Here is a 27,349-nt window from a genome sequence, read left to right as displayed (position 1 = left end):
ATCCTTCTTTTTCTGACCCTGAAAAGTTTGGGAACACATCCCCAGAAGCTAACCAGCCCCTTCTGGGAAGTGCAAAAGGAGAAAGCGAATCCCACACCCTGACCTTCTGGCCTTCCCAGACTTTAATATTATCAGCCTCCTGGAGGCCCTGCTTGAAACAAGCAACTGCCTCTAAGTCTGGAGTCTTAAGTTCTTTACTTATCCTTCCTTCAAAGAAAGTCATTTGGAGGAAGAAAAACAGACTGGCCAATTGACTGGTTAACACAGAAAGTTCCACTTGTGAGCGTTTGTTGTGTAGAGTAAAAACAGTGGCCGCCAGGCCTCCCACTGCTGGGAACTGAGCTATGTGCTTCATAAACATTAATTCATGGGATTATGCACAACACCTGATGAGCTAGGCTTACTTATCCCTGTTTCCAAGATGAGATAACCAAGCTCAGAGGGTTTCGGGAACCAGTCCCAGGCCTCGAGGGAGGCAAGTGTGGGAGCCAAGCATCTAGTCTAGATTCTGACCCAGCATCTACACAAAGCAACTGGGAAGCCCTCCCCATGTATGCTCAGACCCCTCTAATGACTGAAACTAAGATTTCCACACACCCAGTGCCCACTTATTATCAGAAAGTTCTGGAAGCTTTGAATACCTGAATGGCAATAATTTATCTGTAAAATAATTGTTTCTGGTGGGTTTGGCTGACAAAATGCCTGTCAGTCTCATCTGTCAGACTAAATCAAGAATGTCAGCATTATTAAGACTGGGAAAACTTCAAGCAGCAATTTCCAATTATTTCATTCGCAACACTTTGCTGCTTATCACCTCCCTGAGACAAATATTTTGGGCATGATTGAACGTTATCATTTCTTCCCCAGAGATGCTCTCGTCTTTGCTAACTCAGCCTCTAAAATAAGAATATTATGGACATCAGGATAAAAAGGACTGAAATAAGAAGCCCCCTTCTACTTTCTTTTTTTTTATTATTTTTGATAAACATATAAAGTATTTTTATCCCCAGGGGTACAGGTCTGTGAATCGCCAGGTTTACACACTTCACAGCACTCACCATAGCACATACGCTCCCCAATGTCCATAAGCCCACCCCCCTCTCCCAACCCCCGTCCCCCCAGCAACCCTCAGTTTGTTTTGTGAAATTAAGAGTCACTTATGGTTTGTCTCCCTCCCAATCCCATCTTGTTTCATTAATTCTTCTCCTACCCCCTTAACACCCCCCCATGTTGCAGCTCCACTTCCTCATATCAGGGAGATCATATGATAGTTGTCTTTCTCCGATTGACTTATTTCACTAAGCATGATACCCTCTAGTTCCATCCACGTCTTCGCAAATGGCAAGATTTCATTTCATTTGATGGCTGCATAGTATTCCATTGTGTATATATACCACCTCTTCTTTATCCATTCATCTGTTGATGGACATCTAGGTTCTTTCCATAGTTTGGCTATTGTGGACATTGCTGCTATAAACATTCAGATGCACGTGCCCCTTTGGATCACTACGTTTGTATCTTTAGGGTAAATACCCAGTAGTGCAATTGCTGGGTCATAGGGTAGTTCTATTTTCAACATTTTGAGGAACCTCCATGCTGTTTTCCAGAGTGGTCGCACCAGCTTGCATTCCCACCAACAGTGTAGGAGGGTTCCCCTTTCTCCGCATCCTCGCCAGCATCTATCATTTCCTGACTTGTTAATTTTAGCCATTCTGACTGGTGTGAGGTGGTATCTCACTGTGGTTTGGATTTGTATTTCCCTGATGCCAAGTGATGTGGAGCATTTTTTCATGTGTCTGTTGGCCATCTGGATGTCTTCTTTGCAGAAATGTCTGTTCATGTCTTCTGCCCATTTCTTCATTGGATTATTTGTTCTTTGGGTGTTGAGTTTGCTAAGTTCTTTATAGATTTTGGACACTAGCCCATTATCTGATATGTCATTTGCAAATATCTTCTCCCATTCTGTCAGTTGTCTTTTGGTTTTGTTAATTGTTTCCTTTGCTGTGCAAAAGCTCTTGATCTTGATGAAATCCCAATAGTTCATCTTTGCCCTTGCTTCCCTTGTCTTTGGCAATGTTCCTAGGAAGAAGTTGCTTGTGGCTGAGGTCGAAGAGGTTGCTGCCTCTGTTCTCCTCAAGGATTTTGATGGATTCCTTTCTCACATTGAGGTCCTTCATCCATTTTGAGCCTATTTTCGTGTGTGGTGTAAGGAAATGGTCCAATTTCATTTTTCTGCATGTGGCTGTCCAATTTTCCCAACATCATTTATTGAAGAGGCTGTCTTTTTTCCATTGGACATTCTTTCCTGCTTTGTTGAAGATTAGCTGACCATAGAGTTGAGGGTCTATTTCTGGGCTCTCTATTCTGTTCCATTGATCTATGTGTCTGTTTTTGTGCCAGTACCATGCTGTCTTGATGATGACAGCTTTGTAATAGAGCTTGAAGTCCAGAATCGAACTTTGGCTTTCTTTTTCAATATTCCTTTGGCTATTCAAGGTCTTTTCTGGTTCCATATAAATTTTAGGATTATTTGTTCCATTTCTTTGAAAAAAATGCACGTTATTTTTATAGAAATTGCATTAAATGTGTAGGTTGCTTTAGGTAGCATAGATATTTTCACAATATTTGTTCTTCTGATCCAGGATCATGGAACATTTTTCCATTTCTTTGTGTCTTCCTCAATTTCTTTCATGAGTACTTTATAGTTTTCTGAGTATAGATTCTTAGCCTCTTTGGTTAGGTTTATTCCTAGGTATCTTATAGTGCAATTGTAAATGGGATTGACTCCTTAATTCCTCTTTCTTCTGTCTTGTTGTTGGTATAGAGAAATGCAAATGATTTCTGTGCATTGATTTTATATCCTGATACTTTACTGAATTCCTGTACAAGTTCTAGCAGTTTTGGAGTGGAGTCTTTGGGTTTTCCACATATAGTATCATATCATCTGTGAAGACTGATAGTTTGACTTCTTCTTTGACGATTTGGATGCCTTTAATTTCCATTTGTTGTCTGATTGCTGAGGCTAGGACTTCTAGTACTATGTTGAATAGCAGTGTTGATAATGGACATCCCTGCCGTGTTCCTGACCTTAGAGGAGAAGCTTTCAGTTTTTCTCCATTGAGAATGATATTTGTGGTGGGTTTTTCATAGATGGCTTTGATAATATTGAGGCAAGTGCCCTCTATCCCTACACTTTGAAGAGTTTTGATCAGGAAGGGATGCTGTACTTTGTCAAATGCTTTTTCAGCATCTATTGAGAATATCATATGGTTCTTGTTCTTTCTTTTATTAATGTGTTATATCACATTGATTGATTTGCGGATGTTGAACCAACCTTGCAGCCCTGGAATAAATCCCACTTGGTCGTGGTGAATGATCCTTTTAATGTACTGTTGAATCCTATTGGCTAGTATTTTGGTGAGAATTTTTGCATCTGTGTTCAACAAGGATATTGGTCTGTAATTCTCATTTTTGATGGGATCCTTGTCTGGTTTTGCGATCAAGGCGATGCTGGCCTCATAAAATGAATTTGGAAGTTCTCTTTCCATTTCTATTTTTTGGAACAGTTTCAGGAGAATAGGAATTAGTTCTTCTTTAAATGTTTGGTAGAATTCCCCCGGGAAGCCTTCTGGCCCTGAGTTTTGTTTGTTTGGAGATTTTTGATGACTGTTTCAATCTCCTTACTGGTTATGGGTCTGTTCAGGTTTTCTATTTCTTCCTGGTTCAGTTTTGGTAGTTTATATGTCCCTAGGAATGCACCCATTTCTTCCAGATTGTCAAATTTGTTGGCATAGAGTTTCTCATAGTATGTTCTTATAATTGTCTGTATATCTTTGGTGTTAGTTGTGATCTCTCCTCTTTCCTTCATAATTTTATTTATTTGGGTCCTTTCCCTTTTCTTTTTGATAAGTCTGGCCAAGGGTTTATCAATCTTATTAATTCTTTCAAAGAACCAGCTCCTAGTTTCGTTGATTTGTTCTATTGTTTTTTTGGTTTCTATTTCATTGATTTCTGCTCTGATCTTTACGATTTCTCTTCTTCTGCTGGGTTTAGGGTTTCTTTCTTGTTCTTTCTCCAGCTCCTTTATGTGTAGGGTTAGGTTGTGTACTTGAGACCTTTCTTGTTTCTTGAGAAAGGCTTGTACCACTATATATCTTCTTCTCAGGACTGCCTTTGCTGTGTCCCACAGATTTTGAACTGTTGTGTTTTCATTATCATTTGTTTCCATGAATTTTTTCAATTCTTCTTTAATTTCCTGGTTGACCCATTCATTCTTTAGAAGGATGATGTTTAGTCTCCATGTATTTGGGTTCTTTCCAAATTTCCTCTTGTGATTGAGTTCTAGCTTCAGAGCATTGTGGTCTGAAAATATGCAGGGAATGGTCCCAATCTTTTGATACTGGTTGAGACCTGATTTAGGACCCAGGATGTGATCTATTCTGCAGAATGTTCCATGTGCACTAGAAAAGAATGTGTATTCTGTTGCTTTGGGATGAAATGTTCTGAATATATCTGTGATGTCCATCTGGCCCAATGTGTCATTTAAGGCCTTTATTTCCTTGTTGATCTTTTGCTTGGATTATCTGTCCATTTCAGTGAGGGGAGCGTTAAAGTCCCCTACTATTATTGTATTATTGTTGATGTGTTTCTTTGATTTTGTTATTAATTGGTTTATATAGTTGGCTGCTCCCATGTTAGGGGCATAAATATTTAAAATTGTTAGATCGTCTTGTTGGACAGATCCTTTGAGTATGATATAGTGTCCTTCTTCATCTCTTATTATAGTCTTTGGCTTAAAATCTATTTGATCTGATATAAGGATTGCCACCCCCGCTTTCTTCTAATGTCCATTAGCATGGTATACTGTTTTCCACCCCCTCACTTTAAATCTGGAGGTGTCTTCGGGTCTAAAATGAGTTTCTTGTAGGCAACATATAGATAGGTTTTGTTTTTTTATCCATTCTGATACCCTGTGTCTTTTGATAGGGGCATTTAGCCCATTAACATTCAGGATAACTATTGAGAGATATGAATTTAGTGCCATTGTATTGCCTGTAGGGTGAGTGTTACTGTATATTGTCTCTGTCCCTTTCTGATCTACTACTTTTAGGCTCCCTCTTTGCTTAGAGGACCCCTTTCAATATTTCCTGTAGAGCTGGTTTGGTGTTTGCAAATTCTTTCAGTTTTTGTTTGTCCTGGAAGGTTTTTATCTCTCCTTCTATTTTCAATGATAGCTTAGCTAGATATAGTATTCTTGGCTGCATGTTTTTCTTGTTTAGTGCTCTAAATATATCATGCCCACTCTTTCTGGCCTGCCAGGTCTCTGTGGATTAGTCTGCTGCCAATCTAATATTTTTACCATTGTATGTTACAGACTTCTTTTCCAGGGCTGCTTTCAGGATTTTCTCTTTGGCACTAAGACTTGTAAATTTAACTATTAGGTGATGGGGTGTGGACCTAATCTTGTTGATTTTGAGGGGGGTTCTCCACACCTCCTGGATTTTGATGCTTGTTCCCTTTGCCATATTAGAAATATTGGAAATTCTCTCCAATAATTCTCTCCAATATACCTTCTACTCCCCTCTCTCTTTCTTCTCCTTCTGGAATCCCAATTATTCTAATGTTGTTTCGTCTTATGGTGTCACTTATCTCTCGAATTCTCCCCTCGTGGTCCAGTATCTGTTTGTCCCTCTTTTGTTCAGCTTCTTTATTCTCTGTCATTTGGTCTTCTATATCACTAATTCTTTCTTCTTCCTCATTTATCCTAGCAGTGAGAGCCTCCATTTTTGATTGTACCTCATTAATAGCTTTTTTGATTTCAACTTGGTTAGATTTTAGTTCTTTTATTTCTCCAGAAAGGGCTTTTATATCTCCCGAGAGGGTTTCTCTAATATCTTCCATGCTTTTTTCGAGCCCGGTTAGAACCTTGAGAATCGTCATTCTGTACTCTAGATCTGACATATTACCAATGTCTGTATTGATTAGGTCCCTAGCCTTTGGTACTGCCTCTTGTTCTTTTTTTTTCTGGTGAATTTTTCCGACTTGTCATGTTGTCCAGATAAGAGTATATAAAGGAGTAAATAAAATAGTAAAAGGGTGGCAAAGACCCCAGGAAAATATGCTTTAACCTAATCAGAAGAGACCCCAAATTGGGGGGGGGGGCGATAAAAAGAGGTTCAGGGAAAAAAAGAAAACAAATAAAGAAAAAATATAAAAAAGAAAAAAATATATACATATATTAGATAAACTAGTTAAAAAACGTTAAAAAAGAAAAGGGTAAAAGTTAAAAAAAAATTTAGCAGAAGAAGAAAAAAAATTGAAAAAAAATTAAATTAACTGCAAGACTAAAGAATCACGGGGAGAAAGCCATGAGTTCCATGCTTTGCTTTCTCCTCCTCTGGAATTCCACTGCTCTACGTGTTATTGAACCTGCACTCCTTGGTAGGTGAACTTGGTCCTGGCTGGATTTCTTGTTGATCTTCTGGGGGAGGGGCCTGTTGTAGTGATTCTCAAGTGTCTTGGCCCCAGGTGGAATTGCACTGCCCTTAGCACAGGTCCGGCTGAGTAATCCACTAGCGTTTGCTTTCAGGAGCTTTTGTCCCCTGAGCGCTTTCCTCAGAGTTCCGGAGGACAGGAATGAAAATGGCGGCCTCCCACTCTCTGGCCCTGAGGATTCGAGGTCTCGGGGTCCCCACTCCTCAGTGCACCCTCAGAGAATAGCGCCCAATTACTCCCGTCTCCATGGCCTCCGGCCGCGCTCCGAGCTCACCAGGCCTGCGACCAGTTCAAGGTAACCCCGAGCTGGGAGCTTGGCTCTGTCTCTGTAGCCAGCTTCCCCATTCTGATACCTGTAAGCTCTGCGACACTCAGACAGCCCCGATCCTTCTATGACCTGCAGGACCTGGGGCCCGTGTGGCCTTCACCCTGGTTTAGCCTCTGGAGCAATGTCCCTCAGTGGAACAGACTTTTAAAAGTCCTGATTTTGTGCTCCGTTGCTCCGCCGCTTGCTGGGAGCCAGCCTCTCCCGCGGGGGTCTATCTTCCCGTCACCTTGGATTCACTTCTCCACCAGTCCTACCTTTCAGAAAGTGGTTAATTTTCTGTTTCTATAATTGCTGTTCTTCTTCTCTTCAATCTCACATTGGATTTGTAGGTGTTTGCAATCTTTAAATAAGCTATCTAGCTGATCTCCTGCTAGCTGATGTAGTCTAAGCTGCTACTTCTCCGCCATCTTGACTCCTCCCCGCTTAGGACCCACTTTCTGCTTTCTAAGAGAGCTCTCTTCTCGGAAAGATGTGCCCCTCAGTTTTGCACGGATGGTGCATAGATGGCGGGCATCTGAGAAATCAATGAGCTCAGTCCAGATTGCTCAAAACCCCTGAACCTGGTGGTGTTACAAGAGTGGGGCCTAGTGCATGGTGGTACATCCCCGAAGAACCTGAAAGCGAAAGATCAAAGACTGTTCCTGAGCACTGAACCATGGTTTCAGCAGGAGAAGGGAGCAGAGCAGAACCCTTAGGACACCTGTGTCCTTACTGGGCACAGCAGGGTTGAGCCAGTCTGCAGGATCCCCACGTGGCCACCCCATCCACCAATTTGGCCAGTTTTCACTGAGGGAAATTAAGGCCCAGAGAGGATGAATACAGGGCAGGATTGGGATGCAAGGCTGTCTGGCTCTGAAGTCCACTTGTCCTCTGAGGCCAGGCGGAGGGGCCCGGGCTATGACAATCTTTATAGAAAGGGCTGCCATGCTCGTGCTGTGTGTTGAGAAGATTCCTGTGAGAGCAGAGGCTGAAGCTAATAAAGCTGAAGGTAGACTCACCAGGACGTGGCGCTGCTGGCACAGGGCAGGAAAGCAGAGGCAGGGTTCCAGGTGACACACACCTGAGAAATGGGAGTGATTTGACAGGTGTGGGGAGTCTCACAGTGATTTGAGGTCAATTCGGGGCAGGCCAAAAGCTTGCTGAGCTTTTGACATTTAAAACTCCCTCTTCAGATTCCATTAGCCAGCCCTCCCTCTCGAATTTCTAAGTATAAACGGTGTGTTCACATAAATCCCTGGGAGGTGTGTTGTTGCAGCTCTGTATAGAGAAAACCTTCCTTAGATGGAGATGCGGTGTGATGCTTTGGCTTTCAAAGAGAACCACACCCAGGGCACCAACCTCCTGGTAAGGCTGAGAGCCCATCCACACAGGAGACACTGGGGGAGTTTCCACGACTTGGCCAAACAGCAGCTAAAGACCGTGGTCATCATACTAACCTGTGGCTTTCATGTTTCATTTTTAAATAACTGATTTATGGAAACTAAGTAAATGTCCTCCTTTTGTCTTCACGGCCAAGAAGTTCAGAGTTAAGGAGACAGTGAATTCAGTCTTTGGTGCATTCTTAGGGCCAGGAAATAATTATTTCTCAGTCCTTTGATTGGATGTTTGTAATTGCCCTGTTGCCTGTGCACTTAACTTTGTAAGTTGTGTCCAAGCTTTTCTGAAAGCAGGCAAGGGATGCATTTCTAGAAAGATTAAATGCATTATCCCAGGCAGCTGCCTCTGTGCATCGAAGGGTACTAAACAGGAAATAAGACACACTAGAATGCCTACTGTCTGGAGGCCCCACCTCACAAAGTAAAGGCAAGGTCCTTGTGTGCTTCTTATGGTGCCCCCCCTCCAAAAAAGTTATGCTGAAGTGCTGACCCCTGGTGCCTGTGAATGTGACCTGACATGGAAACAGGATCTTTGCAAATGGAATTAGGATGTGAACTGAGATGAGGGTACACTGGAGTAGGGTGGGCTCCTAATCCAATATGACTGGTGTCCTTATAAGAAAAAGAGATTCACAGACACATGAGAGGAGCTCCATGGGAGGACAAAGACCCACAGATGGAAGGTGGCCATGAGATGGTGGAGCCAGAGACTGGACTGCTGTGTCCACGAGTCCAGGGGAGTGGAGGACTGCTGATGACCACCAAAAGCAAAGAGAGAGAGCATGGTCCTACCAGCACCTTGAATTCAGGCCTCTAGTCTCCAAAACTGGAGAACATATTTCTATGTTTTAAACAACCCAGTTTGTGTCCTTTGTTATAGTAATGCCAAGAAATTAATATAGTTCTTCATCTGGGAACGGACACCTCCATGACCTCACTGGCCTCCTCACTGCCACTCCCACCCCTGCAAGGGTCTCGGGTCTGCCACCTGCTTCGGCTGCTCTTCTTCCTGACAGCCCCAGGATTTACCCCTTCTTACCTTTCAAGTCTCAGCTCTGATACCACTTTTTAACACCTCCCTGACCACTCTCTCTATTTACAAAAGCCACTCTTGGCTCTCCATATTCTTCTCCAGTATTATGAGCTGAACTGAGTCTCCTCCCCGTGGCCAAAAAAATCATGTTGGAGTCCTAACCCCCATTTATCTCAGAGAGTGACCTTATTTGGAGATAGGATTTTTACAGAAGTGACCAAATTAAAAAGAGCTCATTGAGGGTGGCCCTAATCTAATATGACTGGTGTCCTTATTAAGGGGAAAATTGGACAGAAACGGACACAGAGAGGGGAGACAATATGAAGACATGGGGAGAAGCCAGCCCCTGACAAGCCAAGGGAAGAGGGCTGGAATGGTTCTCCCTCACAGCCCTTAGAAAGAATCATCCCTGTGGATCCCTTGATCCCAGACGTCTGGCCTCTAGAACTGTGAAACAAATGTTTCTATTGGTTTCAGCCAACTAGTCTGCAGTGTTTGGTTAAGGCAGTCCTAGAAAACATATACTGCCTGACTTGTTACATACTTATTTATTTTTTTCCTTCCACCCTATCAGGATCTAAGCCCATATGGGAAGGGACTTCTTATATTTTACTCACCACCCAGTGTCTGGTGTGAAGCTGTTGTGCAATAAATATTTGTGGAATAAATTAATGGATTTGTAAATTGCTAACTCTGGGACTGACCCAACACATACAAGATGTACAGTCCCGAGGTTTTTTTTCCCTCCTGATGCCAAATACCTAATGTCTTTTCTAAAACCACTTCTTTGATCATCCAACACCAACTGGGTGTCCAACAATTCAACTCAATTTTACAGCATCTACCTGGCATTAGCATCAGATCCCACAAGCTAAAGGTCTCAGTTATGTTCCCCTGTTCAGACACAAAGCTTCCCTGCCTTCTCCAGGTGTGTCACCCTCCCAACGCTTCTATGTTCTTCTACGTGCTCAGCAATGTGGATGGCCCCTAAACCCCGTTGTTTAGGGGATTTCATGAAGATTCCATTATGTAGGCATGACTGATTAAATCACTGACCATTGGTGATTGATTCAACCTCCAGTCCCTCTTTCCTCCCTAGAGGTCAGGGATTGAGGTTGAAAGATCCAGGCTCTGTGTCTTCCTGCCCCCTTGCATCTCTCCTTTTTGGCTGTTCCTGAGTTAACTCCTCTATAACAAACTGGTACTAATAAGTAAAGTGCCTTCCTGCCTTCTGTCATTCCAAATGATTATCAAACCTGAAGGGTAGAGGTCTTGGGAACCTCTGATTTATACATCTGTCAGAATATGTGGGGGCCTAGGATTTGTGACTGATATCTGAACTGTGGATGGTTGGTGAATTAGTCAGAGGGCTCAGTGCTCATTTCATGCCCAGCAACCTCCTGTAACTGTTTCTCCATCAGTTGTGATTGGGCTCTGCCAGTTGGAAAATAAGGAGCATTTTCCTCCAAGAGCATCTTAACTGCTCAGAATGATGCTAGAAATACAACAAAGCATGTTGTAGGTCTGAGATATCTGCTCCTACCAAATTGCTCTCATAGGTGCTAAATCACAGAGTTCTGGAATATACTAAGCATCATCCTGGGGGACCCCAGAAACATAGGGATTTGCCTGGGTCCTTTGTCTCTTTACAGATTGAGAGGGAAACTGTATTAATAAGGGTTCTCAAGAGAATCAGAACCAATATAGATAGATAAACTTATTATAGAAATTGGCTCACATGATTATGGAGGCCAAGCCCCACAGTCTGCTATCTGCAAGCTAGAGAATTCAGGGAAGCCAATGGCATAATTCAATCTGAGTCCAAAGACAAGTGGATGGGGTAACTCCAAGTCCAAAGGCTGAGAACCAGGAGCACCAACGTCAAAGGCCAGGAGGAGATGGATGTCCCAACTCAAGGAGAGAACAGATTCAACCATTCTCTGTCTTTTTGTTCTGATCAGGACCTCTGTGAATTAGATGATGCCCACCTGCACTGGTGAGAGCAGTCTTCTTTACTCAGTCTGCTGATTCAAATGCTAATTTTTTCTGGAGATACACCTAGAAATTGTTTCTCTGCCATCTGGACATTCCTTAGCCCAGTCAGGTTGACACATAAAATCAACCACCAAAAGAACTCAGAACTAAACCTACTGTCCTGAGGGCCCTGCAGCCCTGGCTCTGGTTCCTCCAGCATCAGGTATTTGAAGTGCTATTAATTTTAGCCTCAGAGACCCCAGGGATGGAAGCACATCTCCTCCTGCCTCAGCATCACTTCCCTTTTGAGTGAGCGGGGGACCCCACTCAGAACTGGTGGGTATCCCCTTGTTCTCTTGGTTACAGGTAACAGACATCCAGGGACAGCTTTGAAAGAAGAGATTGTACACAGTACATAATAGTAAGTTGTTCTGACAATTATTATCATTGATGTCTTTGTTTTTGTGCTAGCAAAATGGGTCTTACAAGGTTGTGCAGGTAACTGCAAATTAGGTTTTCTCATTAAAAATCCACAAGGCACCTGTATCCTTAGAATCAGGAAGGAGGCAGGGTCTGCTGCCAAATCCTCATCCCCATTTCCCTTCTTCTCTTCTAACTTTCTAAGTCACAGAGGCTCTAACTCCTGTGTGAACGATGTCTTCTGACACCTACTGATTAAAATGAGCATCTGTCACTGACTCGGTCTAACTGGTCTAAAGTTTGAAGAAGGTCTCAAAGTAGCAATCAAGCAAACAGAAAACTGAAGAAACAGATCCATTGGCTTCAGGACCAGAACCTGTCACCACCAGTGTTCTCATACACAACTCCTTCCTCCTGGGCAGGAGCATCACAGACACAGGTACTGGAGCCCCAGGAATGAGGACCTTGTGAGGGGACCTGGCAGGCCACAGGTGCTTTTGAGAGTGGAACTGTTAGGAGCTTAAGAATGCCAAGGCTTATGGAAGGGGGATAGGTGAGGTTCAAGATCACCAAGGATGAGCATAAGGTCTGGGAACTAAAATCAGGGAGACTCTGGGGCAAGAAGGTCTGAGGGAAATCCATAGACAACGAGAAACATGTGGCTTAAGTTTTTGGAGATTTAAGTTCTCCTTAATTGGATAATTATAAAAGTTGAAATGTACAGTGCAGGTCATATGTTGATTTCATATAACATAGGTCGTATGTTCATCTCAATGAAGAATTTTGTCAATAATACTAAAAAAAACTGTTGCTTTTATTTGTCAAGATGCCTTGCATTTGCTATATTTCAGGGGGCAATTTCTAAGAACAAGAAAAATGTAATTACTTCCAGGAGGTCAAAGCCTACCTTCTCTGAAACAGGAGAAGGATACCACCTATGCTAGGCTGACAGATTTATTGTTTTGTAATGTATATGGAAACCAATATAAGAGATAAAACAAAATTCTTTTAAAAAAGATACTCAAACATAAATGGGGCAGAAAGGGAAGAAAAAAGGAACAAAGAACAGATGGGACAAGTAGCAAGATACATAGCAAGATGATAGATTTAAACCCATTCATCAGTAATTATATTAAATATAAATGATCTAAACACACCAATTAAAAGTAAAGATTATCGGATTGATAAAATAAGCAGAACCCAATAAAAAATGCATTTTAAAATATAGAGACACAAATAAGCAAAACATTAAAAAAATTGGAAAAAGGATGCCAAGCAAATACTAATCATGAAATAGCTGAAATGATTATATTAAATTAGACATAGTAGATGTCAAGATCAGGAATTACCTGAGATACAGAAAGAGATTTTATAAAGATAAAAGGACCAATTACATAAGAAGCCATAATGATATTAAATATGATCAATGATCAATTATAAAGTTTAAAAATATGTGAAGTAAAAATACGAGAACTTAAGAAATAGACAAAGCAGTAATTATAGTTATATATAGCTATATATTTCAAAATAAGGGCACAAGAAGAAATAGGAAAAAAAGAAAATATATATATATATATATATATATATATATATATATACTAAATTTACAGTTTAAGTTCTCACACATTGTCAATCATACCTCAATTTAAAAGAAAAAAAAAGTCCTCACAAAGACATCACTAGGTCCAGATGGGTTCACTAATAATTATATTAAATAGAAATAAAATGCCAGTCTTTTTTTAGAAATATAGGAGGAAACAATTCCCTACTCATTTTATGACAAAGATAAGATGAGAAAAGAAAACCACAGTACAATATCCCTCATAGGTTAGATCAAAAAATCTGTAAAAAAAAAATACCACCAACTAGAATCCAGGAAAATATAAAAAGTAATTAAATACAACATGACCAACGCAGTTCATTCCAAGAACACAAGTTGCTTTCCTCCTCATATTGGTAACAAAGCAAAGATGTTCACCCTCACTGTTTCTTTTTTTTCTTTTTTCTTTTTTTTATTTTTATTTTCAGAAGTAGAATTTAGTGATTCATCAGTTACACCTAACACCCAGTTCTCATTACATCACTTAGTGCCCATCACCCAGTTACCGCATCACCCCACCCACCTCCCCTCCAGCAACCATCAGTTTGTTTCCTAGAGTTCAGAGCCTCTTACGATTTACCCTCCTCTCTGTTTTCATCTTATTTTATTTTTCCTTCCCTTCCCCTGTGTTCCTCTGTTTTATTTCTTAAATTCAATATATGAGTGAAATCATATAGTATTTTTCTTTCTCTGACTGACTTGTTTTGCTTAGCATAATGCCCTTTAGTTCCATCGACATCATTGCAAATGTCAAGATTTCATTCTTTTTGATGGCTGAGAAATATATAATATATATATATAACATATATATTATATATAAGATTTTATATATAAAATGGATAAATAGACAATAAATGGGTGAATAGAGAAAGAAGATTTTATATGTATATAAAATCTTAATATATATAAAATCTTAAATATCTCATATATAATATATATTATATAATATAAAATGTATTTTATATTATATAACATAAAATATTATTTTATATTATATAATATTAAATATTATTTTATTTTATATGTATTCTATGATATGTAAGTTTATATATATATATAAAATCTTCTTTCTCCATTCATCTGTCAGCTGACATCTGGACCCTTTCCATATTTTGGCTACTGTGGACATTGCTGTTATAAAGCTAGGATGACCTTTCAAAGATGTCTAGAAGTAACACTGTAGCTGGGCTTTTCTATCCTCATATCAACCATTCACTGGGCCTAGGCTGCCACAAGGCTGAGGGTATATGGTCTAGTCAGGCAACTCCTTTCAGCTGAATGCAATGCCTGTGGAAGGTTTCAGCTGAGATCTATTATCAACCAAACTCCTGACAAGTGGGATGAGTGTTCAGTCACAAAGGGGGGATCCAGGTAGCGTCACAGCATCACTACAGGAAGCATTTTCTAAAGCTAAACATGTGTAAGCCCTAGGAACTAGCATTTCCTCTCCTCATGCACCAAAAGACATGCACCAGAATGTTCATGGCACCATTATTCATAATTGTCCAAAAATGGAAATTACCTAGATTTTTTTTTGCTTTAATTTTTTTTTAATTTTTTATTTTTTATAAACATATATTTTTATCCCCAGGGGTAAAGGTCTGTGAATCACCAGGTTTACACACTTCACAGCACTCACCAAATCACATACCCTCCCCAATGTCCATAATCCCACCCCCTTCTCCCAAACCCCCTCCCCCCAGCAACCCTCAGTTTGTTTTGTGAGATTAAGAGTCACTTATGGTTTGTCTCCCTCCCAATCCCATCTTGTTTCATTGATTCTTCTCCTACCCACTTAAGCCCCCATGTTGCATCACCACTTCCTCATATCAGGGAGATCATATGATAGTTGTCTTTCTCTGCTTGACTTATTTCACTAAGCATGATACGCTCTAGTTCCATCCATGTTGTCGCAAATGGCAAGATTTCATTTCTTTTGATGGCTGCATAGTATTCCATTGTGTATATATACCACATCTTCTTGATCCATTCATCTGTTGATGGACATCTAGGTTCTTTCCATAGTTTGGCTATTGTGGACATTGCTGCTATAAACATTCGGGTGCATGTCCCCTTTGGATCACTACATTTGTATCTTTAGGGAAATTACCTAGATATTTTAACAGTCAAATGGATTCATGAATGTAATATATGCATACAATAAAATACTAAATAGTAATGGAAACTTTAAAAACCACTGTTACACTCAATATTATAAATGAATCTCACAAAAATACCATTAACTGAAAGAAACCAGGAATCAAAATATGTACACTGTAAGATTTCATTTATTTAAAGTTCAAAACAGGGCATTACTCAGAAATCTACTTAGTAGTTACCTCTGGGCCATGACAGATTTTGGAAAGGTCCTGAATTGGGAACTAGTTATATTCTAATTCATTATCTGGGTGATTATTTGTGAAAAAAAAAAAATCACTGGGCTCTATATTTATGATCTGTGCATTTTGTGTACCTATTAAATAATTCAACTTTGAATTTTTACTAGAAACCTGTAAGTCATAGGCTGGGAGAAGATGCTTGCAAACATGATGGAAGAAGGGTATTCATATCTGGTGAATAAATAAGGAACGCTTCAGAATCAATAAAAAAAAAAATCCAATGGGACTATAAAAGGCAAAATATATGAACAGCCCATTCACAAGAGAGCAAAATACAGAGCCAAAAACCATATAAAAAGACAGCCAATATAAATACTAATTAGGGAAATGCAAATTCAAATACTGTGAAATACTTCATAACTATCAACTTTGAAAATATTTCAAAGCCTAACAATTTCAGTATCATTGCAGATGCTACACCATTGGGTAACTTGGTAAAGAGTATATTGGTACAATGACCAAACTGAAAGGTAATTTGGCACAATCTCTCAGGAAAGAAAATACTTACTCTTCAATCTACTTCTAGGAAAGTAACAGAAAAACTCTTGCAGAAGTTCCATAGGGAAAATGGCACAAGAAAGTTATTACATTACCGGTTTAAAGTAGAAAAAACATATCCAGTATGACATCAGTATACTTTGAAAACATGCAAAAATATGGATTCACACATGGGATGTTAGCACATTTTTAAAATGCCATTAAAAGCAAACATCATATTTGAGATGGTGGTTACCTCTGGGTCTCCTCTGGGAGGAGACAGGGATCCTAGAAGGATATACTGGGAGCTGTGCCAGCATTCATGTTGTTTGCTTCTTAAAGAAACAGGATAAAAATGTGCCAAAATATTAACACTCAGTAGAGATGGCCAACAAATGTACTGATTTTTTATGAATTTTTCTGTATATTTGAAATATCTCATATTTTAAGAAAACCATTCACCAACATGCCTCCTAGTCTGATGACTCTCTCTCAAGCAGAACTTCTCAATCCCACCGTTCCCACAGCACATACATACCTACTGCACCCCCTGCAATGTCTCATGCTTTACATGACCTGGGTCACTGCAAATTGGGAGAAAAGGATGAACAGATAATGATCCTTCAAGCTTCTGCCAGCAGAAGATAATGTACATTGCCTTCTCATCTCTTTTTGAAATGGGCTATCCCCCACTGACCACTAGGTGGGACAGCAGCTTGCCAGTCACAGAATAAATATGCTGCATATAGAATTCTTGAAACAGCCTCTGTTTCTGCCGAGAAGACCACAGTCAGGACGCTGTTAATGGAACAGCTTAGTGATGTGCTTCCTGAATTTGGAAGCAGCACCTCTTTGAATTTTTGCTGGTGGTATTTATTGTGGAATACAGTAAGTAATGTTTCTAATTTATACAAATTTAAGCCTATATTCAATTAACAGGACTTTTCTTTGGTCCAGAATTGATTTTTTTTTTTTTTTTTTGCTAACTATGTTTGGGAAAAAGAAGAGAAAAAATGGAAAACGGCATTTATTTGGGGTCCATTATGTGTCAGGAAGCAAATTACAGCTTTATCTCATGTAACCTTCACACTCATCCTTCAAAAGGGAACATCATTTCATAGTAACAAAGGAAGAAGCAAAGGCTCTGAGAGGTTAGGTGCCTCACCAACATCCCACAAGTGAACAGCAGACTCAAGGTTTGAACCCACTCCTCTCTGCCAACAAAGCTCCCTTTCTTTCTACCATGCTCCCTCTCCAGAAAGCCCTTGGAGTGAAACTCTAAGTGGGGTTGGAGAGGAAAATGGAAAGAATATATTTAGTATAATTTAAACACTTTTAGGCATAGCTATAAAGAGAATAGGTAATAAGAAAACATGAAAAGTCAAACACCTCCTGGTTCTCCTTGAACCAAGATCACAAAATAGAAGAAAAATTTTTGCAACTTATTCTTTCCACAAAATGAGTTTTTAAAGAAGTGAAATGTCTAGAGAGCTATTCTTCGATACCAAAAGTGAAAATAGAGCCCTGATATAATCTTTCAACACAGGGTTTGGTGAACTGGGAACAGATTCTCACAGCAGTGAGAGATTCTCCCAAACACTGTGTGTGTGTGTGTGTGTGTGTGTGTGTGTGTGAGAGAGAGAGAGAGAGAGAGATTGAGAGAGAGAGAAGACAGAAAATTAGTTTGCTAGCATTGTCATAACAAAGTACCCCAGACAGGGTGATTTAAACAAAAGAAATTTGTTTTTCACAGATCTGAAGGCCAAGAGTATGAGATCAAGGGGGCATCAGAGTTAGTTTCTTCCGGGACTTCTCTCCTTGACTTGTAGATGGCTATCTTCACCATGTGTCTTCACATAGTCTTTCCTCTGTGTGTGTCTGTGTCCTAATCTTCTCTTCTGTAAAGATACAGTCAAAATGGATTAGGGCTCACCGATATGACCTCATTTTAACTTAATTACTTCTTTAGAGAGTCTATCTGCAAATACAGTCACAGTCTGAGGTACTGGGGGTTAGGACTTCAGCACCATTTGGGGAAACACAATTCAGCTCATAACAGAGAAAACACAAAATGTGAAGTAACCAGATTAAGAGATTTATGCAGGGGGAGGTCCATTCAAAGAGTCCTAGATGGTGAAATGGCCTTCCCTAGCTACCAAACTGGGAGACAAACATCCTCTCTAGAATTATCCCAAATGACTGACATCAGAAGTAAACCATCACTAAACTCTCTTTTATTGTTCTTATAATAATCGTTTAAAGATAATTATGACTAGGATTCTGGAGAAATTATAGGGTATATTTTAATCCCCCCAAATTCCCACATAAAAAGAAGCCAAGCAACTAGTGTATCAAAATCAAAGACCTGGAATTCCTACAACAAAATAAGTCTCAAGGTTTCCCAATGAATCTCACAAAATGAGCATGTAGGATAAATCATCTACATCCAAATGACCTGTGTGGTTGAGGATCTGAGTAGGAGGAAAGGAGGGATTCCAACAGTTCAGAGAACAGGAATACCACACTGATGACCCATATTCATTGAAAACACAGAGGTCCAATCTGAGACTAGCAGGATCCAATTCATGGGTGAGACAAGAGGATCATGATACACTAATCTGGCCATGGCGGAGCAGTCAGTTTATACACCCTCAAAAATAGCAGAGTAAAGCTTCCTTTCAAGACAAACTCCACAATGAGCAGAACAGGAACAAATGGTGTAAAGAAAAGAGAACCACAGAAAAAAAAAAAGTGGGAGAATTGATCAGAAAGTCAGATCTCAGAAAACACAAGGGAGTAATTTTTTCATCACTTTGCAAAAGCAGCAGAAGGGGGAGTGGTAGAGCCATGAAGCTAGAAAACCTATCATGACGTATCCTTCATAAACATAAATACCTAAACACTCGTTTCATTTGAAAGAAGGAAAGAATAAGGAAGGGAGGGAGGGAGGAAGGTAGAATAAGAGAAGAGAAAAGAAAAGAAGAGAAGAGGAAGAAGAGAAAAGAAGGAAAGGAAGGGAGAAAGAAGAAAAGAAAGAGTAATGGAAAAGGATCATGGACAATTTTTATATAAACTTATTATAAGAGAAAAGAGAATAAGAACATAATACTGGGGGTGCCTGGGTGGCTCAGTGGGTTAAGCCTCTGCTTTCAGCTCGGGTCATGGTCTCAGGGTCCTGGGATCAAGCCCCACATCAGGCTCTCTGCTCAGTGGGAAGCCTGCTTCCCCCTCTCTTTCTGCCTGCCTCTCTGCCTACTTGTGATCTCTGTCAGATGAATAAATAAAATCTTAAAAAAAAAAAAAAAGAAGAACATAATACTGTCCCTACAGACAACACAAATAAAACAAAAGATACACTATAAAATGCAGATACAAATGTAACTTCATATTTGAAATGAGATGAAAGGAATTAAGAAAATAATACATGTTATTTAATCATAACTTGGGTGTGCCTTGGTGGCTCAGTAAGTTAAGCATTTGACTCTTGGGTTGGGCTCAAGACATGATCTCAGGGTCATGAGACCTAGCCCAAGGTCAGGCTCCACCACACAGGGCAGAGGGTCTGCTTAAGATTCTCTCTCCCCTTCCCTCTGCCCATTCCCTCACTTGTGCTCTCGCTCTCTCTCATTCTCTCAAATAAATAAATAAATAAATAAATAAATAAATAAAATTTTTTTTTTAAATGTAACTTAGGGGCTCCTGGGTGGCGCAGTCATTAAGCGTCTGCTTCGGCTCAAGTCATGATCCCAGGGTGCTGGGTTGGAGTCCTGCATCAGGCTCTTTGCTTGGTGGGAAGCTTGCTTCTCCCTCTCCAAATCCCCCTGCTTCTATTCCCTCTCTCACTGTGTCTCTGTCAAATAAATTTTTTAAAAAATCTTTTAAAAAAATAAAAATGTAACTTAAATCACCATTAGAAACATTCAGAAATATAAGATTTGAGAAGACAGATGACAGAACTCAGAACAAAACTGGATGTACAAGGGAAATTTTTCAGAAATAGAAACTAAATTAGAAGGCACATCAGAACCAATAAACAAAACAAATAATGGCTTAAAAGAAACAATATGTAAAAGAGGGAATTTTAGAAAATCAAAAGAAATGAAGAGATTCCAATTCCAGCTAGGATGTCAAAGATCATAAAAGACTAGCACTGAACAATGAGAAAGCACTGGATAAGCTTTTACACTGTATTTTTCTTTAAAATCATTAAAGAGCTATAGATTCAAAGTTTAAGCATGGGAGCATGGGTGGGCAGAAAAGCAATCTGCTACAAGCAGAAAAAAATTGTTGGGGATAAAGGGAAACTAACTGAGAAATTAATGGCTGATGAGTAGACTTGAATCTGAAGGAAACCAAACACAAAATTGGACATCACTGATTGCCAACTCTCTCCCACAGAAATTCCCTCAGTGAATGGTGGCCAGGAACTCAGGAGATGACAAAGAGGAAAGTAGAGAGGAATTTTGCGGTGTCATGGTGCTTAGATCTCACAACCCTGCTAGAGGAAGGGTGATCCCATTCTCAAGACGTTTGAAACCAGAGGTAAACCTAATTAACTAGAGTGGCAACCCAAGTCCTAACTTGGCCCAACTGATGATTTGATTGTAGAGGTCAGATCCTGATCCAAGATATCTGACTCACAAAAAGGCAAGCACTTTCTGGAAAAATTATTACTTCTCTCAGTCTCCACTACTCTGTCGTATATAAACTGTAGCACTTAATATAAAAAAACAAACAACAAGAAACATGTGAGACATGTGAATAAGCCAGAAAATGTGCCCCACAATTAAAAGGAAAACAAATAGCCAATAAAAACAGGCCCACAGATGACCCAGAACTGGCATGAGTAAATAAAGACTCTATTAATGAATAAGTGTGAGCATTTTCAGTGGAAATATTGGCAAAATGGAAAAAACACAAAGAATTTAAGCAGAGAAGTGAAAACCCCGAAAAAGAACCAAATGGAAATTGTAGAATTTTAAAAAAAAAAAAAAGGTACCAAAGTAAAGAATTCAATGAGTGGGCTTAATAGCAGACTGAAAAAAATCCAGTGAGCTTATATCTAGTAGAAATGTCAGTAGAAATATGTCAGCAGAAATTCTCTAAATTGAAACATAGAGAGAAAAAAGGAATGAAAAAAGTGAGAGAAATATGAGACAATGTGGAACAATCCAATGTATATGTAATTGGAGTCCCAGAGGAAAGGGGTGGGAGAAAGGAAGGGGCAGGGGGAGAGAGAGAGAGAGAGAAAGAATGAGTCAGAATAACTATTTGGAAAGATACTAGCTAAAATTTGTTTTTAAAACTGATGAAGGACATCAACACATGGACCCAAGAATTAGACCACCTTCGCTGTCCACTTCTACTTGTCCTACTTCCCTTCATGACTGATAGAATAGGAGTACCTCAACAATTTGGGGGATCTCACTAAAGGGGGGTTGGGTTTACCATGAGTTTCTGTTTAATAAAATAAATGTATATGAGTCACAATCACTTCCATGTAAAGTTAAGTTGTTGTTAGCTAGTCTATTGCATGAACAATTTCCAAGAACACTCCTCCTGCCCACTGTAACAACTCACCTAGTTTGATGACAAAATATCACAATATCACAATATATTTGCCTTGTACATCTCATTTCTTTAGCTTCCTAGGAGGAAAATCTGCCTGAACAAGACCTAAAGTTGTGAACTAGTATGATATTTTGCAAGAGTTATATGTTTTCTTTTCAGGTGCGTTGATGGAATATGTTAACCACACATATAAACTGGCTTTTCTTTGAAGAGTCTAATTATAGAGAAATGCCATTATAAATCTGTTCAAGCCTTGCAACTTGGATATGACAATATTATAAGTACTCTGGTACATGTTTTTAAACATTCAAGAGAGAAATCCAAACACAACAGGAATGCAAAAAAATTTTCAAAAAATTAATGAAGCTTGAATATGCCATTTAACTGCAATTTGAAAAGATGTTTTGGAATGTTTCAATTAAAAAAGTGAAAAATATAGATCTCTTATAAGAGACATGTATGAAAAATGCTGCTTTGACACTTTAAAATTTGTTAAATCATTGAGAAAAAATGCATCTAAAAATTAATAGAATATTTTTAAGCTATATGGATGAAAATGAACAACAGAAATTATTTCCATTTTGAATAGAGAATTTTAATAACAAAAATGTTTAGATTATATTAAAACAGCATATCATTAAGACAAGAAAATTTATAATAGAAATAATAGATTTTTAATAATTTGATATCCAATTAATAATAAGTGAATCAGAGGAACACATTGCAAGAAAATTTCAATTTCTTGCTTATGTGACACTGAATACTCACACTAATAAAGATAGTATAAAAGTCCTAAGAGACTATCCTTATCAGTGTCAGTATTCAGTGTCACATAAGTAGTCCATATCATAACATAAGTACATAAGTAGTCCACATCACAACAAGGACATTGATGACCATCTGGTTAGTGACAGATGTCAAATCAAAGAATATTTAGAAAGAGTCACTCACAAGAAAACTTAAAATGCCTTGAAATCGTAAAGCTCATGTGTAAAAGAAACTCAATAAATATTGTTCCATTTTAACAACAATCCTAAAACTTTACCTGACATTACCAATAATGAGTTGTAAAGCTAAAAGTCAATCTTTTCTCAACTGTCAATGATTAATGCATGTTGGTCACAGATGGGGGACATGTACCCCAATGTTTATAGCATCAATGTCCACAATAGCGAAGATTGCATTGCCAATCTATTCTCTCTGTTTAAATATATTTTATACTGTATCTTAACACCTTGTCTTATGAGGAGGAAAACAAAGAAAATGCAGCCCAAAAAAATATATAAAGAGAAAAAGAGGGGGTTCAGGCAGTTAATTAATAAAATATTAGGATAAAAATCTTTTGCACAGCAAAGGAAATAGTCAACAAAACAAAAAGTCAACCTACAGAATCGAAGAAGATATTTGCAAATGACATAACAGATAAACGGCTGGTATCCAAGATCTATAAAGAACTTAGCAAACTCAACACCCAAAAAACAAATAATCCAGTCAAGAAATGGGCAGAAGACATGAACAGACATTTCTGCAAAGAAGACATACAAATGGCCAACAGACACATGAAAAAATATTCAATATCACTCGACATCAGGGAAATACAAATCAAAACCACAATGAGATACCACCTCACACCAGTCAGAATGGCTAAAATAAACAAGTCAGGAAACAACAAATGTTGGTGAGGATGCAGAGAAAGGGGAACCCTCCTACACTGCTGGTGGGAATGCAAGCTGGTGCAGCCACTCTGGAAAACAGCATGGAGTTTCCTCAAAAAGTTGTAAACAAAGCTACCCTAAGACCCAGCAATTGCACTACTAGGTATTTATTACAAAGGATACAAACATAGTGATCTGAAGGGGGACATGTATCCCAATGTTTATAGCATCAATGTCCACAATAGCAACACTATGGAAAGAGCCCAGCTGTCCACTGACAGATGGAGAAAGAAGATGTACACATGTACACACACACACTGGAATATTACTCAGCCATCAAAAAGAATGAAATCTTGACATTTGCAATGATATGAATGGAACTAGAGGGCATTATGCTAAGCAAAATCAGTCAGTCAGAGAAAGAAAAGTACCGTATGATTTTACTCATATATGGAATTTAAGAAACAAAACAGATGGACACAGGGGAGGGGAAGGAAAAATAAAATGATGAAAACAGAAGGGAGGAAAACCATAAGAGACTCTAAACTCTAGGAAACAAACTGAGGGTTGCTGGAGGGGAGGGGGTAGAGGGCTGGCATAACTGGGGGATGGGCATGAGGGAGGGCACGTGATGGAATGAGCACTGGGTGTTCTATGCAACTGATGAATCACTGAGTTCTGCCCCCGAAACTAATAATACACTATATGTTAACTAAGTTGAAGTTAGATTAAAATTTTAAAGAAAAAGATAAACTAAGGCATATTACAAAATAAAATATTAGGTTATTTTCTGGACTTTTTAATGTGTATGTTATATAGTTTATAACTGAGGGTGATTTTTTCTTTCCTACACAAATATTTACATCATACCTAACTCTACATTCATAACTTAACATTATATATTTTTGAAGTAGATCCCCCCAAATAATACAAGCTTCAGGCTGGCCCAGGCTCCATGTGCATTGGCCATGCTCCCAGTGATAGTGGTAGGGGATGTGAGGACACACCCTCCCAGTTGTTTTAAATACATCACCAATGTCTCTTGTCTTTGTTTGCTGATTTTCTCTTTTTAAATTTTATTTATTTATTTGACAGAGAGCAAGCACAAGCAGGAGGAAGCGGCAGAGGGAGAAGGAGAATCAGGATCCCCACTGAGCAGGGAGCCCAAGATGGGGCTCAATCCCAGGACCCTGAGATCATGACCTGAGCCAAAGGCAGATGCTTAACCAACTGAGCCACCCTGGCTCCCCTGGTTTTCTTTTTATGATTTGTCTTTTTCCCTAAAGGGAGAGGTTCAAAAAGGGAGAATTTTCCGTTGTCTCAAATTTGTCAGTCTGGTTTCCCTGTTTAATGATTAAAGCCAGAGGACAGGACTTTGGGCAAAACCACATCCAATGATCAGATAGGTTTTCAAATACAAATGTGGGACCGTGGGATTAGAACTACCAGGAGTGGTTTAAAACAGCAGAGAAAATATGAGTCATTCTGTATGGCGGTCGGAGGGCACAAAGGGGGCGCACCCTCTTGAAGAAGCACATTGTGGTCACCTATCCCGAGGTTACTCTTGGGACCATTTCTCTCTAATAGTGTCCATGATGGATGGTTTTCAAAACCATCTGTTTTTACAGCTGGGCCCACACATCAGAAGGCCTCCTGAAGAGATAAAGAGATGTGGGTATAAACCAACCGGACAATTGATCTAGAGAAACCCTGTGTTGGCAGTGTGACCAACACATCACTATTCCGCTGGGGAAGAACTGGTAACAAACGTCCATGGAGCGCTCACTCTGTGCCAGATGCCGTGCTAGGCATTTGGTCAATGCCTTATCAGTTTAGCCTTCACCCAAACCTCAGAGGTAGGTCTCACACACATGAGGGAACAGGACCTGACAGAGGCAGGCTGGAAGTTCCAGAGCTGAGACTGGGCCACCCCCTGCCTGTGTTCCATCTGCCACCCACAGCATCCTTTCCCCCAGCTCAAGTGTTGGGCGCCTGCTAGGGCTTCTACTATACAAAGCCATGTTCTTCCAGGCTAAGTAACGGAACAGACTTCCTCAGAGAAGATGTAAGCAGCTGCAGGACCAAAAGACCAAAAGGATTTGTGTTGTAAGTGGAAAGGTAATTCTCTGGACTGAGAAAACAAGAAGTCTAGGCTTCCGGAATGTGCTGCTTGCCAGCTTGGGCCTGATTTTCACTCCCTCAATTCCCCTTTCCCCATGAGCCAAACAAGAATCACCTCAGCCTACATTTATATACAGACCTAAGAATGGGCGAAGCACCACTCCAAACCCTCACAACCCTATCATCATCCAATTTCACAGACAGGGAAAATGAGGCATCAAGAAGTGAAGGAATTTGCCCACAGCCAGGATTTCAGCCCAGGCAAGCAGGACCCCAATTCTTCACTCCCAGCTACTGTGCATGTGCCTTACATATCTGTGAGACCACTGAGGAGGCCGGTCTACATCCGTGCTTCTCAGAGCCTGGTCCCTGGGCCAGCAGCACCTGGGAAACCTGGTAGAAATACGAATTCTCTGGCCCCACCAGAAACTGTGGGATCTGCAACTTGGGGGGTCTGGGATGGGACCCAGCAATCTGCCTTTAACAGGACCTTGGGGTAATTCTGATGCCTGTTCAAGTCTGAGGACCATGGCTCTAAATGATCTCTAAGGTTCTTCCAAAGCTGAGCTAAGAAAGGAAGTGGGCAAAGGGCAGAGAAGTAGGAGATAAAACAGGACAACAAAGGGAGAAATAGACACGTGGGAACACACTTTATGGACTCACAGACATCTGCCAGCATGGCATGGGGGCCCCATGGACCAAGAAAAGCAGCCCAGGGCGTCCCATGGACAAGCAGGAGTCTGAGAGGCTGGCTAGAGGCAGAGCTGAGCAGATAGGAGAGCCAGTGGGCACAGATTAGGCCTCCGACGATACCTGCCTGATCTTACCATCCCCAGCCTCTCTCGGTGCTGTCTTCACTGCTCTTGACACTTTCCACCACAGGATGAAGGTCCTCAGTCATGTTAGTGGAAGTGACAGCATCCCTGAGTGGGAAGCATCCTGGCGACCGTTTCACCCTGCAGAACCACTTTTAATGCAGAAGGTAATGGTCGTTCTACCACCAACCAGAAGGGCCCTGTGGAAAGAAAGAACAAAAACTCCATGTTCCCTAAGTAAGCCAGGCTGACCAGAGAAGGGGTGACAGCTCCCCATGAGAGATTCCAACCCCTGAGGCTTCCTGAGTGGGTGGCAGGAGCCACAAGTACAAACAGCTGATGATCCATGAAGGGACTTTGACAATGGGAGACAGACAGGAGGACCCATAGGATAGATCCTCACCGCCTTCCTCCTAAGGACAGTTCTGAGTCCACACAGATGGACAGTCCACTTCCTGATGAGTAACAAACCACCTTGTCTGCCTGCCTTCCTGCCCTGCTCAGTCCCTTTATCCCTCCTCTGGCTCCTTTGGGATTTTCACTCACACACACTCCCAAAAATGCTGGTTCATTATATCTGTTCTTCAATTTAAAAAATGTTTATTGGGTGCCTGGGTGGCAAAGTCAGTAAAGCATCTGACTCTTGACTGCAGTTCAGGTGTGATCTCAGGGTTGTGAGATCGAGCCTCGAGTCACGCTCTGCACTAGGTGTGGAATCTGCTTGAGATTCCCTGTCTCCCTCTCCCTACCCCCAGCCTCTAAAAAATAAAAAATATTAAAAAAAAATTTTAAGTATATCAAGAAAACTGAGTAAGGAGTCTAGATAGAAAGTGTAGTGAAATCTCTAATCAGTCGTGAAAAGCATGATGATCATATAATCAGAAGGAAGTGGTGATGCAACATGGGGGCTTAAGTGGGTAGGAGAAGAATCAATGAAAGAAGATGGGATTGGGAGGGAGACAAACCATAAATGACTCTTAATCTCACAAAACAAACTGAGGGTTGCTGGGGGGAGGGGTTTGGGAGAAGGGGGTGGGATTATGGACATTGGGGAGGGTATGTGCTTTGGTGAGTGCTGTGAAGTG

The 27,349-nt window shown here is 40.2% G+C and overlaps 1 long non-coding RNA gene across 1 annotated transcript; it reads right to left on the bottom strand.

The window, feature by feature from the left end:
* Window positions 1-17,826: 17,826 nt before the first annotated feature.
* Window positions 17,827-26,464, bottom strand: LOC131825371 (uncharacterized). Its single transcript, XR_009351237.1, has 2 exons — window positions 26,277-26,464; window positions 17,827-18,000 (listed from the first exon to the last, which is right to left on the bottom strand). It is a non-coding gene; the product is annotated as an uncharacterized LOC131825371 (long non-coding RNA).
* Between the last annotated feature and the right edge of the window lie 885 nt (window positions 26,465-27,349).

The sequence above is a fragment of the Mustela lutreola genome, chromosome 2, assembly GCF_030435805.1.
Source record: "Mustela lutreola isolate mMusLut2 chromosome 2, mMusLut2.pri, whole genome shotgun sequence".
Classification (NCBI taxonomy): domain Eukaryota; kingdom Metazoa; phylum Chordata; class Mammalia; order Carnivora; family Mustelidae; genus Mustela; species Mustela lutreola.
This window is presented reverse-complemented; position numbering and strand designations above follow the sequence as displayed.